The sequence below is a fragment of the Pinus tabuliformis genome, chromosome 9 (assembly GCF_031772625.1).
Source record: "Pinus tabuliformis cultivar Carrire ecotype Pingquan chromosome 9, CPIR1, whole genome shotgun sequence".
Lineage (NCBI taxonomy): Eukaryota > Viridiplantae > Streptophyta > Pinopsida > Pinales > Pinaceae > Pinus > Pinus tabuliformis.
In genome coordinates, this window is record NC_142307.1 from 321,225,750 (window position 1) to 321,244,715 (window position 18,966).

An 18,966-nucleotide genomic window follows, 5' to 3' on the forward strand; every position below is an offset into this window, starting at 1 on the left:
AAGTGTTGGTCACTTGTAGACGCACCTAGGTTCCTTCGAACTAGTCCAAGCTTAGCTAAATGAATATGACACACATAATCTATGCTTCATATACTTTTATCTAAGTATGCATGGGAATAAATGGTGTGTAGTTTTCCCAAAATAGGTTCATAAAAAAAATATAAATAAGAAACAATTTAGAATTTTATCATTGTCTTTACCAATTATACAAGTTCAGTTCATTGTATTTTATATTACTCTTCTCTAACCAATTTTCTCTTGTAGACACTCAAATATCATACTTACCTTAAAAGCATAATTATTTCACAATTACAAACTTGTAAGCATCATTGTCTATTGACTAAGGAACCCATAAAATGTTTGTCAACAATCAATATATCAATGTATTCCCATTGATATATTTCGAGTTCTTTAAAAAACCTCTATTGATCACTTTATTGATACTTACAAATATTTATTTCATTAGACAACCAATATTACCTGCCAATTCACCATTATTACCAGCCAATTGATATGTTATTTGTTATGAATTAGACTTTACCTCTAGTTGAGCTACAATTTTGTTTTTTTTAAGGTTGGCATGAGAAATACATGCTTGTGAAAAATATTCTCAACATTGTTTCATCCAAATATGATAGCCTATACTTTAATAGGAGATAACTAGGAAATTCCACAAACAAACACTAACTTAACTGACAATAATAAGTATAAGTATTAGGGGGTTTACGTGGTGCATTATATTGCATAACATCTTTGGTATTCAACTGCATTAAATAAGTCATTCACGTATGACCATTTCCATGAGAGGTAGTAGTAACTCACTAATTTCTCATCATTTTTGTATAGTTCAATTAGTACTCATTACATCGGGTGATTCCCACAAGGGTGAAGAAGTGGGATTGAAACTAGTGAAATGAATCACATAGCATCAATCATCACTTCTAGCCTTGCACTCAGTAACTAGGACTTCCTGGGAGGTCACCCATCCCAGATCTCCTCTGGCTCAAGTGCACTTTACTGTGGATTTTCCTCACAATCAAGCCCACTTAGCTTGCTACCACATTTGCAAAACCTTAGCAATTATTGCGCCTCACAAACCATTCAAGAAGAGATGCCTTCACTCTTTTGAATTTAAGTATTAGGGGGTTTACGCAGTGCATTATATTACATATCGTTTTTGGGATTCAACTACGTTAAGTAAGTCATTCATGTATGACCATTTCCGTGAGAGGTAGCAATAACTCACTATTCTCATGATTTTTGAATAGTTCACTTAGCACTCATTGCATCGGGTGCTGCCCACAGGGGTGAAGAAGTGGGATTGAAGCTAGTGAAATGAATCACATAGCGTCAATCATCACTTCTAAGGCTTGCACCTGGTAATGAGGACTTCTTGGGAGGTCACCCATCCCTGATCTCCTCTGGCTCAAGCACGCTTAACTGTGGATTTTTCCCCACAATCAAGCCCACTTAGCTTGCTATCACATTTTGCAAAACCTTAGCAAGTATTTCCCCTCATGAACCATTCAGGAAGAGATCCCTTCACTCTTTTTGAATCTAAGTATTATGGGGTTTACGTAGTGCATTATATTGCATATCATTTTTGGGATTCAAGTGCGTTAAGTAAGTCATTCACGTATGACCATTTCCATGTGAGGTAGTAGTAACTGACTAATTTCTCATGATTTTTGAATAATTCACTTAGCACTCATTGCATCGGGTGATGCCCACAGGGGTGAAGAAGTGGGATTGAAACTAGTGAAATGAATCACATAGCCTCAATCATCACTTCTGTGGCTTGCACCTGGTAACCAGGACTTCCCGGGAGGTCACCCATCCCAGATCTCCTCTGGCTTAAGTACGTTTAAGTGATGATTGATGCTATGTGATTCATTTCACTAGTTTCAATCCCACTTCTTCACCACTATGGGCATCACCTGATGCAATTAGTGCTAAGTGAACTATTCAAAAATCTTGAGAAATTAGTCGGTTACTACTACCTCTCATGGAAATGGTCATAGATGAATGACTTACTTAACACAGTTGAATCCCAAAAATGATATGCAACATAATGCACTACATAAATCCCCTAACACTTAAATTAAAAAAGAGTGAAGGGATATGTTCTTGAATGGTTCATGAGGCACAATACTTGCTAAGGTTTTGCAAATGGGGTGGCAAGCTAAGTGGGCTTGATTGTGGGGAAAACTCGACAGTTAAGCGTGCTTGAGCCAGAGGAGATCTAGGATGGATGACCTCCCAGGGAGTCCTGGTTACCAGGTGCAAGCCTCGAAAGTGATGTGTTATGAAACCAGCTCAAGAAAAGATAGAAAAGATAGATCAACGCCTTAGAATTCAGCCTCTTCGAGGGGGAAACCTCCTTTACATTACATAAATGAAAAATTCTTGGATGATACAAATGAAAAAACCTCCTTTCTATATATAGGAGTCTAAGGGGTCACAATATAATCCGGCCAACCTAACAATAATAATATAAAGCCACAAAAATAACAATAGAGGGATTCTATGGGGCACATAAATAACAATATGGGGGTAATAGGGGCACAACAATATAAATAAGTGGTATAACTACAATAGTAATGGGGTAATCACTAGTATTATAGGGACCCAACATGACCCTCTCCTTCAAAAAAGTGTTGTCCTCAACGCTTGAGCAGTTCTGGATACTTCTGCATAAAATTCTCATCCTCCTATGTGGAAACTTCAGCGGATAAGTTCTTCCACTTGATAAGATACTCTGAAATTGATCGATTTCGTAGCTGTCGAGTTCTTGTTTCTGTGACTGCTTCCGGTTCCAATATAATTTTTCCTTCTTCGTCAAGTTCTGGAAATATTGTTTGAACTGGGAGCTTGTCGCCTATAACCTTCTTTAAACATGAAACCTGGAAAACTGGGTGCAATCGAGAAGCTGCAAGAAAGCTCCAATTTGTATGCCATACTACCAATATTTTCCAACACCTTGTACGGACCATAATACTTTGGTGATAATTTATTATCCTTCTTAGCTTGCTTTAGGGACATTTGCTTATATGGTTGTAGCCTTAGGAATACCCAATCACCTACATCAAAACTTCTTTCACTGCGATGTTGATCTGCCTATTGTTTCATTCTATTTTGTGCCAACACGAGGTTATCCTTTAAGAGTTGGAGGACTTGTTGTTGATGTTCGATGTGATGTTCCACTGCCTGAACCTTAGAATTTTCTCTTAAATATGATGTGATTGATGGTGGTTGGTACCCATAAAGTGCCATAAATGGGGTCATTTTTGTTGTTGTATGGAAGGAAGTGTTATACCACCATTCTGCTAGAGGCAACCATTTGACCCATTGTGTCTGTTTATCAGATACAAAGCAACGAAGATATCCTTCCAAACATTTGTTTACTATCTCAGTTTGCCCATCAGATTGAGGATGATAAGATGAGCTATGAGCTAACTGAGTACCAAGACAAGAAAATAATTCTGTCCAAAAATTTCCAGTGAAAATGGGATCTCTGTCACTTACAATAATCTTTGGGTTTCCATGTAGCTTTTGAACTGTTTCCATAAATGCAGTAGAAACTGTACTGGCTTTAAATGGATGTGATAATTCACAAAAGTGTGCATACTTGGTAAGTCTGTCAACTACCACCATGATGACACTCTTTCCCTCAGACTTGGGTAAACCTGTGATAAAATCCATTGAAACCTCCTCCCAACGTTGGCTTGGAATGGATAATGGTTGTAATAGACCCGGTGTCTTAATTGTTTCAACTTTATTTTGTTGGCAAACCAAACATTCCGCCACAAACTTTTGAATATCTGATTTAAGGCCATCCCAAAAAAATTCCTTCTTAACCCTGTGGTAAGTTTTTAAAAATCTCGAGTGCCCTCCTAAGGGAGAAGTGTGCAATTCCATAAGAATCTTTTGTTTTAGCTGGGAATTCTTACAGAGGTATAAGCGATCTTTGTACCATAATGAATCATTTTGCCAGCTAAATGTATCAGAAGTACTGGAATCTTGTTGTAGCTTTCGAATAAGTGCCCACACTTCTTCGTCATTCTTCCATTCCTCCTTTGCTTCGTTTATCCAATCTGGTTGGATAATAGAAATGGCACACAAAAATGCTTCCATATCCTCATCGTTTCTTGAGAGTGCATCTGCCACCACATTTTGCTTCCCTTTTTTGTAGATGATTTCAAAGTCATAACCCAACATTTTTGTGACCCACTTTTGTTGCTCTTCAGAGGATAATCTTTGTTCTAAAAAGTATTTAAGGCTATCATGATCCGTTTTTACCTTGAAGTGTCTTCCCATTAGGTAGGGTCGCCATTTCTTAAGTGCATGGAGTATTGCCAACATTTCCTTCTCATAAATAGCTTTTCTTAAAAACTTTCCCTTGATTGGACGACTTTCAAAAGCAATGGGTCTTTCATCTTGCATTAGAACAGCACCAATTCCATTTCCTGAAGCATCACATTCCACAATAAAGGATTTTGTGAAGTCCGGTGTAGCTAAGACCGGTGCTTGGCACATTGCCTCTTTAATATGTTTAAAGGTGTTTTTTGCTTCCGGAGTCCATGAAAATGAATCTTTCTTCAAAAATGTTGTTAGAGGTGCTGCTATTCTCTCATAATTCTTAATGAACTTGCGATAATACCCTGTCAACCCAAGAAATCCTCGCAGATGCTTTATGGATGTGGGGATTTTCCATTCCTTAATGGCTTTAATTTTGCTAGGGTCTACCTTAACTCCTTCATGAGATACAATATGACCCAAATATTCCACCTCCTGGACTCCAAAGAAACATTTGGATCTTTTTGCATATAATTGTTTCTCCTCCAATAGTTGTAGCACCTTGTCAACATGTTCAACATGATCCTTCCAAGACTTGTTGTAGATTAGTATATCATCAAAAAATACTAACACAAATTTTCTAAGGAATGGTTTGAAAATTGAATTCATCAAACCTTGAAATGTTGAAGGTGCATTGGTAAGGCCAAAAGGCATGACCAAAAATTCATAATGACCCTCATGAGTTCTAAATGCCGTTTTCGGAATGTCTTCAATCTTCATTCTGATTTGATGATATCCCGAACGAAGATCCAACTTGGTGAAGTAAATTGATCCATGCAATTCATCCAGTAATTCATCAATGACAGGAATGGGGAACTTATCTTTAATAGTGAGCTTGTTGAGCTCCTTATAATCTAGACACATGCGCCATGATCCATCCTTCTTGTGCACCAATACTACTGGAGCTGAGAAAGAACTTTGACTCAGTTGAATTATACCAGCCTCTAGCATTTCTGCAACCATACGTTCAATTTCACTTTTTTGGACATATGGATATTTGTACGGCCTGATGTTTGGAGGAACACTTCCTGGAATCAGATGAATAGCATGATCATGATCACGCATAGGTGGGAGACCTTTGGGAGTCTCAAATACTTTGGAATGATTGTCCAGGACTTTTTGGAGATCTGGAGAAATAGATGATTCCAATGTGGAAACATCTAGTGAACATAATTGTGCAATTACACCTCTTTGCTCCTTTTTTAGAAGCTTTGTCATGCCATTAGAGCTAATTATCTTTCCTGGTTTCCCTGCAATACCCCTTAATTCAACTTCCTTTCCTTCCACAGAAAATTTCATGAAAAGTTCTTGAAAATTAAAAGCTATTGTACCCAAGGATTGTAGCCATTGGACTCCTAGTACAACATCAGCACCTCCCATTGGAATGGAAAGCATTGGGCTAGTAAATACATATTCTCCCATGGATAGCTTGATATTATGGCGCTTTCCAGAAAAATTTATTGTTCCTCCATTTGCAATCATCACTTGACACTCTGGTGCTGGATATAGGAAGCAATTCAATTCTTTTGCTACCCTACAATGAATAAAATTATGGGTGCTTCCTGAATCAATCAACACTATTACCTTTTTCTTCTTGATTTTTCCTTCTATCTTGGAGGAGTGGTAATTCCCGCCAATGCATTACAAGATATGGTTGGATTTATTTGTTCTTCATCTAGGATTTGTTCCTGGAATATATCCTCTTCTTTTGACCTTTCTTGCTCCTTTTCTTCTTCCTCTTCACAATCTATGTAGAATAATTTCTTCTCAACACACTTATGACCTTTTGTGTATTTGCTATCACAATTGTAACAAAGCCCTTTTGCTCTTTTTTCTTCCAATTGTTGTGGTGTCAACCTTGTAGGTTGTGGAAGACTATGGGCAACAACACTTCCATCTTTATAGTTGTGAATGGTATGCTTCCTAGTTGCCATAATTTTGCTTTCCATTTTTCTTGCTAACCTGAATGCCTTCTCTAATGACTCAGGTTCCCAAAGGCGCACATAATGTTGGATATTATCCTTTAAAGACCCTATGAAGACATCAATCCTATGCTCCTCTGGAATATCTTTTACCCTTATGTTCAATTTTTGGAACTCCTCAATGTGCTCCATTATTGAATCCTTTTGTTTGAGACTTATCAATTGGCTAAAAAAAGTGTTGTTTTTGTATCCTCATAATGTGCTATCAATTCTTCCGTAAGAATTGCCCAAGTGATAAATTGTTTACGAGAACAAAGCCATTGATACCATACAAACTGATTTGGTTCCAAATATAAAGTTGCCATACGTACCTTTTGTGTGTTTTGCACATTATTGAGATCGAAGAATTGCCCCATCTGTAATATCCATGTGGCGGGATCCTTGCCATCAAACTTCCTCATATCGATTTTTGGAACATGGTGAGTCTTCGATCCAACATTAGATTCTATGGAATCATGATTAACATTTCTTTTGTTCTCATCATGAGTTTCCTTTACTACCTTTTCACCATTAGTGACCCTTTCTTGTAGCAAGTTCTTCAATTCTTCCATGTCTGTCTTCAAATATATCTTCAAATTTACCATCAAATCCTCCATCTTAGCTTCCATGCCCTTTATCTTAGATTCCACGCCATTTATCTTAGATTCCACGCCACTTATCTTAGCTTCTGTTAGCTTTTGTGAGCGTGACATTTGTTGCACTTGTTCTTGTAATTTTGATATATCATGTAGCATTTCTTCCTCTTCTTCGTGAGTCATGCTAGAGCTTTCAGGTTCCTTACTAGGTTTTTGCATTTTCTTTCCTCGGGGCATCAGTTACCGATAATAATGCTTTACTATGCCCTTTGAATTCCGTTAAACCAAGCTTACATAAAAATTAAAAAAAAAACTACACACCTTTTTTCACTTTATAGAAGCCTGATATTGAATCTGATGTATCTCTGTAATTTCAGATCATCCAGTTCTGAAATCCCTACCTGTAGTAGTCTTCTGTGTCCTCTTTCCAATGCCACAAGTCTGAGCCAAATTGGATTCTCCAAGAAAGAGTTATGTGAAATCTCCCACAATGACTTGCTTTTAGACTGGTTCAGTAGATCAAACTTTTACGACATTCCACGAGTCCCGGTTTCAACCTTTGAATCTGAAACACACATACAAGAAACTTCAGTCCGTCCTCTTTCTGTACCTTCTTACGAAATTTCAATCCGATCCCAAGAGAGAAAGTTATGACGATTTTCCCCCGGTCACCTGTTTTGAATGTAATTCAGGAGTCTGCAAAAAGACCAACTTCCTCAGAGCATATCTCTGCAAATATCGCGCGAAAATATCTGAAATTCAGACCCAAGGTTCAGCGCGATTTCTTCTCAAATGGGTTTTTTTTTGTGACTTCTGAAACGTCACAGAAAAAAAGTTATAGCGAAAATTCCACGATGACCTGTTTTGAGTAGTGAAACCCTAGAATCCAAAGCTCTGATACCGAATGTTATGAAACCAACTCAAGAAAAGATAGAAAAGATAGATCAACGCCTTAGAATTCAGCCTCTTCGAGGGGCAACCTCCTTTACATTACATAAATGAACAATTCTTGGATGATACAAATGACAAAACCTCCTTTCTATAGATAGGATTCAAGGAGTCACAATATAATCCAGCCGACCTAACAATAATAATATAAAGCCACAAAAATAACAATAGAGGGATTCTATGGGGCACGGAAATAACAATATGGGGGTAATAGGGGCACAAAAATATAAATAAGGGGTATAACTACAATAGTAATGGGGTAATCACTAGTATTATAGGGACCCAACATGATGATTGACGCTATGTGATTCATTTCACTAGTTTCAATCCCACTTCTTCACCCCTGTGGGCATCACCCGCTTCAATGAGTGCTAAGTGAACTATTCAAAAATCATGAGAAGTTAGTCAGTTACTACTACCTCTCATGGAAATGGCCATACGTTAATGACTTACTTAACGTAGCTGAATCCCAAAATTGATATGCAATATAATGTACTGTGTAAACCCCTAATACTTAAATTCAAAAAGAGTGAAGGGAACTCTTCTTAAATGGTTCATGAGGCACAATACTTGCTAAGGTTTTGAAAATGGGGTAGCAAGCTAAGTGGGCTTGATTGTGGGCAAAACTCCACAGTTAAGCGCGCTTGAGCTAGAGGCTATATGGGATGGGTGACCTCCCGAGAAGTCCTAGTTAATGGGTTCCAGCCCGGGAAGTGATGATTGACGATATGTGATTCATTTCACTAGTTTCAATTCCACTTATTCACCCCTATGGGCATCACCCGATGCAATGAGTGTTAAGTGAAATATTCAAAAATCATTTGAAATTAGTCTGTTACTACTACCTCTCATGGAATTGATCATACGTGAATGACTTACTTAACGCAGTTGAATCCCAAAAATGATATGCAATATAATGCACTGTGTAAACCCCCTAATACTTAAATTCAAAAAGAGTGAAGGGATCTCTTCTTTAATAGTTCATGAGGCACAATACTTGTTAAGATTTTGCAGATGGGGTAGCAAGCTAAGTGGGCTTGATTGTGGGGAAAACTCCATAGTTAAGCGTGCTTGAGAAAGAGGAGATCTGGGATGGGTGACCTCCCAAGAAGTCATGGTTACCGAGTGCAAGCCTCGGAAGTGATGATTGATGCTATGTGATTCATTTCACTAGTTTCAATCCCACTTCTTCACCCCTGGGGGCATCACTCGATGCAATGAGTGCTATGTGAACAATTCAAAAATCATGAGAAATTAGTCATTTACTACTACCTCTCATGGAAATGGTCATACGTGAATGACTTACTTAACGCAGTTGAATCCAAAAAATGGTATGCAATAATAATTATAGTTGGAAAGAAGCAATTGTGCATAAATAATGAGCTACACACCCAAAACTTTAGTAGTTAGTAGTTTGGTTGTAGATATTGAAAGACAAGGATAAGGACAATATTAAGTAAATTATTGGGCATATAAAACACTTAAAAATATTGAAAGGGAACCATAAATTTTCTAAAAGGATTGTAATCTTTGGCCACATATTTCCCTAAGCTATTTTAAGAAAAAAAAATTATCCACATAGAAACATTGTTTCCTTATGCTTGTAAACTAATTGATTTTGATTGTTAACTTTAATCTTCTGGGATTGCATATTCTTGTAAAATACAAGGGTACAATTGTCTATACTTGGTTATAGTCAAACCCTTGCATTAGGAACCCTTAATTTATTGTATTTTGAATGCACAATATCTCCTCAAGCAAAATTGTGGTTTCATTATGAGTTATATATTTTGGAAATCCATGTTCTTTGGAAAAACGAGGACCATGGTTGTAACTATACTTGGATAGAGTTGAATCTTTGCTTTAGAGACTTGATTTCGCAACTGTAAATGGAGCAAATATACACATCATGCCATGTAAGGGAAAACAATATTTTCATCATCATAATATACATAAAACACCACAAAAAATTTAACTATTGTTGTAATTTTTGTTAATATTTTCTTAACAGACTTCCTCTAGCCTAAATGCCAAGCTTGAGGGGTGTATGCTTTTGTTGTGCCTACACCAGGTATTGTAGGGGCTACTAAAGGAAATTGAATAATGAAGCTATAGTAGAATCATTATGTTCAATAACCTATACCATGGTTGTGTGTGGTATTATTTCTCTCGAAGGTCCACTATAACCTAACACTTGGTTTGTGTTGGTTAGTAAAGCACTCCACAAGGCCTGATTTCAATATATTCATTTTAAAATATGAGCTTAATTATTCGCACTACCTGTGCTTCAATTAACAAGTATTGAAAATAGAGGCAATGAATAAGAGGACCTATAGAATTAAAAAAGTACAAGAACAAAACATCATGATGAAAAATCATAGAGAAGAAGACTAACAACATTTTATGACTACTCTCATACCATAAATTCTTTGGATACGCTTCAACTACTATGTCCAACTCTAGAAGATCAATAATATTAGATATGCATGGGTAGGTTTATTTATGTCCATTTTTTTTTATCAAAGTATGTGAATTCCAATAATGTTGAAGCTTATCGAACCTTGAAATGATGTGACTAATATGTTTTCACTACCCCAGACCTACAACCTATGGTTTTCACTTTAAATTGTGTAATGAATCCATAATGGAAAATGATATGTTGTGTTCTCTCTTCTTCACTTAATCAATGAGCTTGGTTTTTACGCTACATTGAAAACTATATAACTTAGCACTACCTATTCTTCATTTCCCATTATATTCTCGTTGCATATAACGAAAGAGTTTGGATTAAATTTAAACTTAAGGGTTCAATACGAAATACCTATGTATTATGACTAGTGCAGTTGCCTTGGACCAGATTGCTAACTAATAAAATAACAAAATGTTTGCAAATAATTTCAAGCCTGACAAAATAATCAGGTCAAGACCTATGACATGGGATCCATAACTATGGCATTCCCTCTACTACAAGAACTAGAAATTTATATACGATTACAACAACATTCAAGTAATGATAGCAATCAGTCTGACTCATTAATAAAATTACATAAATGTTTGTATGCTCGTTGTCTGAGGAGACAACTGGATCGTAACCTTTACAAACTTTGCTAGTGATGCCCTAATAGTCCTTATTATCTTGTTGTTTCCTTCAACTACAAGTCCATATATTCCAAACCCTCAAAACTACCCATAATGACCCGCTACCTCAGAACCCCCCCTCTAGTGTGCCTTGTTTCCTAGAAAAAGTTTGAGAAAACCTTCGCTTACCTCATTGTCGGTGATTAGCCTCTTCACTAGCGTAAATCCACTTTCTGTGCCTCAAAATAATGTCACTTTCCTTCTTGCCCTAATTTTTTTTTGTTTCTACAGATCAATGCTAGTGAGATGTTTGTTGTATCAATAGAAACTTGGAATGTGAACCACTGCTTTAGTGTATGCTCAGGACTTCATTCTCAACCCTAGAGTGGCTCCACTAGGATTGAGAAGGGATATAGTAGACAAATTTACCATCAAACCCTATGTTGTCATAGATTAGTGCTTGGAAAGTGCTAGTGTCTTAGATGGTGTTCTTGGAGGAGATTCATTGCCTACATATGTTGGTCGGCAGCCCAAAAGGGGCCTCAGGAACCATATAAGTGCTATGTGGCCACAATAAACCTTGAAAACCCTATGCTGATATAGAAAAACCCAAAAGAGGTATCACTACTCCCAAAATTTCCTTAGAATACCTTGTTGCATTAGATATTAGCCACATATATCACATATTGTATTTGCATGCCAATAACCGATCAAATTATTCCTTTCTTGTCAAAAACCAAGTGGGAAGTGCCTCAGAGAATTATGTCAAACAAATGAGAGAAAGATATGGGATTGCCTAGGGTGGAATATTTCTCCAAAAAAGTCAATCAAATGATGAAGGGGTCTCAAAACCCTTAGAGCCTCGACTCACAAAGTAGAAATATCCAATCAACTATGGTGAGAATAATGATTCTCCTCTCTCCTATTTATAGACTCCCCTTGAATTTTGAGTTCTTTTCTCCTTATTTTAATGTGAGGGGTTACAAGTTTCCCTCCACTTATCCCCAATTTTGGCTTCCTTCACACGTTTTCCCCCAATTACCCTAATTTACCCATTATTTCCCCAAAAGTATTGGATAATGGGTTCCCCCTTCATTGAGTATATCCCATGGGGTTGGATAGGATACTTCATCCTTCCTTGGGAAATTACTTAGTAGGGGACATTATAGTATCTGAGTGTTTATGTGCTACATGGTACATGCAGAAAATAATATCTGATACTTCCATGATACTTCGATCTTTCCTAAAGCCTACTTATGTCACCCTTGCTAGTTTTGGACTTCTAGAAAGCCATATAAATGATTTATTCTATGACTTGAGACAACTGTGGTGTTCATTTTGACATTGCTTGATGTGAGAAACATTCCACTCCTCATAACAAGAACCACTATTCTCTTTGCAACTTTCCCCAAAAAATGAAGGAAGAAGGTGAAATGTAAAGGTGAAAAGTACACTCAAAGGAAAATGTAATATTCAGGACTAAAATGTGTTATGACAATTTAGGTTACCACTAATAGATGACGTTAAATTGTTATGATCCATTATTAATGTAGATCATGTGGATCCAATATTTGGAACAAATTGCAACTAAGGTTCAGGAAGTGCATTCCGTAATAGTTGTAAAATGAAGGATGAGAAAGGTAATTTTTAGCATTTTAGTTTGAATTTCTTTGAGGAAACTGTATATGTTTCCTTACAGAATTTATTCCTCTCATCTTCTACCATATAATATGCTGCAATGAGTTCTCTTCATATATATTTTGAGATGTTTGTCGCTACGTTCTATATCTGCAATTGAGGAAAAATATCATTTTTTTATCTTCCATGTTGCAAATTATCTATAATGGTACTTGTATTGTACTTTGATGATAAAGGAAACTGATGGAAGTGACAACATCTCTGTTCAACTTGTAACTCAAAAATATTGGGAGGAGCTTGTCATTTTGATTGATGTGGTATATCCTATTGTTGACTTGTAGGTGACCTTTTATTGTGGTGAATGCTTCTTATTATATAAGAATAGCTGTTTTGGTTTCAAATAGTCTCGAGAAACTTTTATATGATGCTAAGTAATTATTTAGTCTAAAAATTACTATGTTGTTAAGAAAATATTCATTTGATAATGGCGGTATTTAGTTGTTGCGATAAAATGTTAGTGGAGCAATTATTTAGCATTCTAAACGAGTTTGGAAACCAATTGCACTTCCAAACATTACACAAGTGGGAATAAATTCCTTATTCATATGGGTGATGGAAAATTTTGTTAACTAAACATGTGACAATACAAAAAATTTGATTAGATTCCCAAAATCTGAGAACTTTGACATTGGCAAGTTAGGTTTTCTACTAGGAAAATCTAAAGTCTCACTCATCATCAACATGCTGAGTTGTAAGTTGTGTTACCAGTTATTTCACTTGAGATCTAAAGTTCAAATATCGGTGCAAGCCTAAGGGTAACTCAAGCACGATGCCAATGTCATCACACAACCCTTGTCTCACTTAAGATCAGCTCTCCTCGGGTGCAAGGGGGGTGTCACTCGGGTTAGGATTAGTAATACATACACAAATAGAGCTCAAAGTGATACAAAGATTTGTCTTAGAAAATAAATATTTGTATATGATTATTTAAATTGGTTTTAAGGTTTTTTGATGGGGCAAGGCTACTTCTAGAAGTGGAAGAGGGCACATGGGGTCAGTGAAAACATTATGTGAGTTGAATAATGGTGGTAAATGAGAGCAATAATTGTTGTAACAAGATACTGAAAATTAGTGTAAAGGTATATTTATGATGGTTGGAAATTAACTAGAATGTAATTCCTCTAAGGGTACTCCACTGATATACATACCAAGAAAATAAAGAGTTATTTTATTTCATACTTAAATATACTGCATAACCCTTTAATGAATTACGAACCACAATACCTCAATCTGAAATTGAAAACATAAAGGAGAATAAATTGATATGACATTATTTAAGTCTCCTTCTCCAACAGTTGGCTGCGCTACTTGAGAAATTTACTGCAGCATATTTAAAATAGAGTCAAACATACACAAATCAGAATGAAAAAAAAATATCTATGATGGAAATCCACACATATGATAATAGGCCATAAATGATGAATACTTATCGTGTTTACATTTCCCTAACACTCCCATTACCTAGACTTTCTAGTTTCATAGGATACCATGTGTTTGAGGAGATATATTTCAGAGTGTTTCTTGAAATCAAGGAAGGATAGATACAAATTTCACTTGAATTCTTAAAAATTGGAATCAAAATAAGAATAAGAACATGAGAAGGGGCAGTCAAATGGAATGTAAGGAAGGATAAGTCCAAGAGAAGGCGCGACTAAATCAAGGAAGTGCTTTGTCATGAATAAAAAATTCACTTGGATATGAGATACACAATAGAAGATGCACAGGGTTCATGTGTTCTCTTATCACCTCTCTCCCAAAAACTGACGAGTTAGTTTTTTTTACAATCAATTGAAGACTACTAATAGAATCATTGACAAATTATTTATGAGTCAAATTAAAACAAAACACCTTTGACCAGGTGAAAAGTATAGTGCTTGCAATGGCAAGGAATAATAAAATTTGTTGCCTAGGTAGGTTCTATTAGACTACAAGATTATAATTCTAGACAATGTATGTATGAGAGGATTTTAATGGTATTGTAATCTTATATTTCTTGTATTTAGGAGGATTTTAGAGTGGAAGAAATGTTTCCATATTGTTATGCTAGAAGGGGAGAGAATATGTACATTGTATTGTTTTTCTTTTTCAGTTGTCCCATGGATATTACAAGGTCTCTTAAGGACATTATTTTTTTTTATACATGGTTTAAATATTGGCTTTCGAGAGGAAAGTTGTATATAAGGAGTAGGAAAGGTTGAATTAGGCTACATAGAATGTCCTTATGGCTAGAGTGGAGTCATTGAAGGCTGATTTGGACAAGCGAAAAAGAGAACTCTTCAATGAATTAAAGCAAAGATATGATACAAAGGAGTTACTCAGGCCATACTTGGAACAAGTATGTAAAAAATTAAGAGAGGATGACACAACAAGCTGCTCCATGAAACTTGTCAAGAGAGAGGTGGAGAAAATGCACTTGTACCTCCCTTCTATTCCACCAGTTACTCGAGATAAGGAATCTTGAAGATTGGCCTTGAAGGAATTTTTTATTCTTATTAAAAACATGGAGTCCTTGAAAGATGCAAGCTTTCTTGCAAAGAATATGGAAGGGAACAAAAAAATAATCCAAAAAGAACTAAGATAATTCCTAGAAGATGACCTAGAAGCCTCAAGTGTTGAAGCACTTCTTGAGGTAGAGAAAATGTGGACTATAACAAATGTAGGAAAGAAAAAGGGTCACAATTATAAAGATGCAAGTATTGAATCCATTCGAGATAATGCCAAGGAGGACCAGGATTGTGCAAAGGGGGATATTGATGATTTAGATGATGTGGTTTAACAACTATTGTTGAAGCAACAAGAAATAGAGGAAACTTGATCATATGGGGGCTTCACTTAATGAAACTTTAATATAACATGTGAATTTTTGGCATACTAAGGAAAACCCCTTCATGATAACTTCACTCACATACTAATTTGATGGCACCTACTAGTCTTGATATGGACATCAAGAAAAGAATCTTCAGAAAGAGAAGGCTAAAATTCGAAAATGGAAACCTATAAATGTGTGAATGGAATGGACTAATCCAAGTGAACAATTGTTTGAGTAATCCACTAAATTCAATGCCATAAAACTACTCATAAATTAATTATATTGTGAATGAGCATAGGAATGATGGAGTGAAGTGTTATGAATGTACATTAAAAATTAGACTACATTTATTAACTTAACAAATACATTTATTTAGTTGTTGGTTGTTAAATATATGGTTCTTGTATTTCTTGAATATTCCTTTGTCTTGACAATACAAGGAGTGAACTAAGCCAATTAGTCTTGACCAAATAGAGCCACTCATTCATCGTTGTCAGAAAATAAGCATTGAACTTAAGTTGTTAGAAAACACAATTTTTTAATTAATTCGATGAAATTCTCCATGTTTATGAGATGGATAGGCCATAGTCACAACATCAACAGATCAACATTAGATGAATATTTCACATGGAAGAAGGAATAATCCATGCTAAGGACTGAATACAGGAGCGTAATAATCGAAGGTTAGGTGTACCTTCCAGTAGGGTATTCTCTATTTCAATGTCATTTTTCATTAGAATTTGCTACGGTTTTATTTTTTATATGTTGTTGGAGTGTGACTGCAAATTCCATATGTGTTAGAGATTTTGCATTAATTTATAAGTGAAAGAGGAAAATCACAATATAAAATACAGTACTTAATGAAGCACACATGCTTATGAATACGACATAATTATTTGACTTAGAAACTTGGACCCCATTGAAACATTGTTTTGGTAAATTAAAGAAATGATTTATCTTATTGAGAATTTACAAACGATCACATCACAACATTTCAAAGAATACACAATATTTCATCTAGTTTAGTCTTCCTATACCATAGTATGTATATACAACATACTACTACTTGTACCTATCTATAGTATAGCCTTGTACCTCTCTATTACACATCTATATCTAGTAATGATGTAATTGCATTTTCCTTTCCTAAATCTTCTTCCTCTTCTAGTTCCATTTCTTTCGTTATTTCTTTTGCTACTAGTGGATTAATTTTCCTTTTCATTTCCTCTACAAACACTTTCTCATCCTCTACCTCAGGGTATTTTTTTTTTAATTTTTATTATTCTTCTGTGCCAATCATTTCTTCCACCTTCAAGATGACTTGATACACTTCATCCAAATACTGAAAGAAAAGTGTGAGCATGTCATATTGAATCCAATACTTTAATTTATTCATGTATCATGTCACTCGTTGATACTCTATTACTTTAATCCCTAATTCAAGTGATATTTTGAAAAATTCCTTAGTGTACTTTGAGACAATTATCTATTCTTTCCATAAGTTTTGTACTTGTTTATATAAACTATATTGGTAATAAACATGTAGGAATTTATCCTTGATTTCACTCACCATCTTCCTCCAGATCCTAGTCTTCTCTTCTCAGTAATCTACATTTTCCCACTATGACATGTTCTACCAAAGTTCATAATGCTACTCTAAATACAACTCTACTATGATTTAGCATACACACTATTTGTTTCACACAAGACTCAACGAATTTTCCCCTTCTCCATTCTTACATCCTTGTCTTACACCTTCATGAGATCTTTGTGTTTAAGTGTCTCTTTCTCTTCTTGTTTATTGGTTTTCCTCAACTCTCCCCTTCTTGTGCCCTCTCCTTGACCTTAAGTAATGGTTGGGAAAAATACACTTCGTTAGGCATTTCCTAGTCCAGTAATCATTAGTTTGTAGAAAAAATAGACATGATGGTTCGAGTCCTTTGATGAGCCCCATAAATGGATAATTATATGGGCTCATTTTGCCTCCTAACTTAGTTTGATCCACCATTATCTTAGCTTATTGCATGTTTTTTGATTATATTTATGCTTCTAGAGTGAGTTGGGTTGGTTATTATGCCATGGAGTCTAATATGTGTTTAATGCATATTTTTGTGGAATTTTGGGGACAAAGTCAAAGATTTAATGGAAAATTGGCAGAAAATATTCGAAGAAGACAAGGAAGAGGATTTATAGGAGGGTACCGCCCTCATTTATGAGTCCCCACTTCGAATTCTTCATCATGCAGCTCAAAGCACAAATAGCCACATCAATGCACTAGGAGGCAGTCAAGCAAGTGGAGGATAACTTCTGTTTATCTCAAGTTTTAGGAGCCAAGCCTCCTTGATTTTAAGGAAGTTGTTGGGAGCTTCAGTGGTATAAGTAGAGAGGCCTAGGGCCTCATTAGGAGTTTAGTCAAATTTTCGAATTTTTGTTGTAGCTTTGCTTTGCTCAACTTCAATCTTACTTTTGTTGGTAGTTTCATGTAATCCTATTATTATTTTGATAATAAAGATGGGATCCTTTTTGAGCTAGCATTGAGTTACCTCAGAGGGCTGAAGCTCTTGGGTTAAGGCCCAATCCAAGCAGAAAATCTCCTCTTGTTTGTATTTATATGCTTTGTTTCAGTTTTAGTTGTTGTTAGATAAATCTATTTCTTGGTTAAGAATAGGTTGCTTTTGGCGATTTAGAAGGTTGTTTCCATTTGAGGTTTCCATAGCAGATTGAACAGTAATAGAAAGAATATAGAGAAGGCAATCAAAAAAGCCTTGGCCTTGTAGGAATTTACAGGGTAAGTTCCACAGAAAGAATACCAAAAGGACACCGCTCACAACCAGATCTCAAATCAATACACCAGTATTTTTGACGTGGTTAAAACCCTCAGAGTGCAAGGAGGGAAACAGTCCACGGCCTGTCCCAACGTGGGTACTACAGGCAATTTATTAATCAAAGAATGAAAATTTACATAAGCTTCTCTCATGCACGGATTACCCGAACAATGACCCTCCATGCGCTTTAAATAGAACTCATGGACCAATCGGGTGTCAAGCCACGGATCAAGTGTCGGTAATACCGAGGTGAGAGTGAACCGTCGGATCACTACATATCGTGACCGTCGGATTGTAAGTTACAAAATGTACAACGGTAAAGAAACACACTTTACCTAACTCTAACCTAACTCTATGCTAGACCAAGTTGAACGTAACTATATCCTATGTGTCGGAATATCCTAACATCCCCCCTTAAGAACAACTTGGGATAGGATTGAAGGATTTACAAATATGACACAATAGGAGAAGGAAGGAGTCACTAGAGCCTATCCCCCCTTAGTGACAACTTCCTGAACTCCAAGCATATATCGAAGTTTAGTGAACTTCGCCTCTGTGAGAGCCTTTGTGAAGATGTCTGCAACCTGATCATCTGTTGGACAATATTGCACTTCAAGAACATGGTCATGAATGAGCTTTCCGATGAAGTGCATGTGTAGTTCAATGTGTTTGCTGCGCTGATGCTGGACTGGATC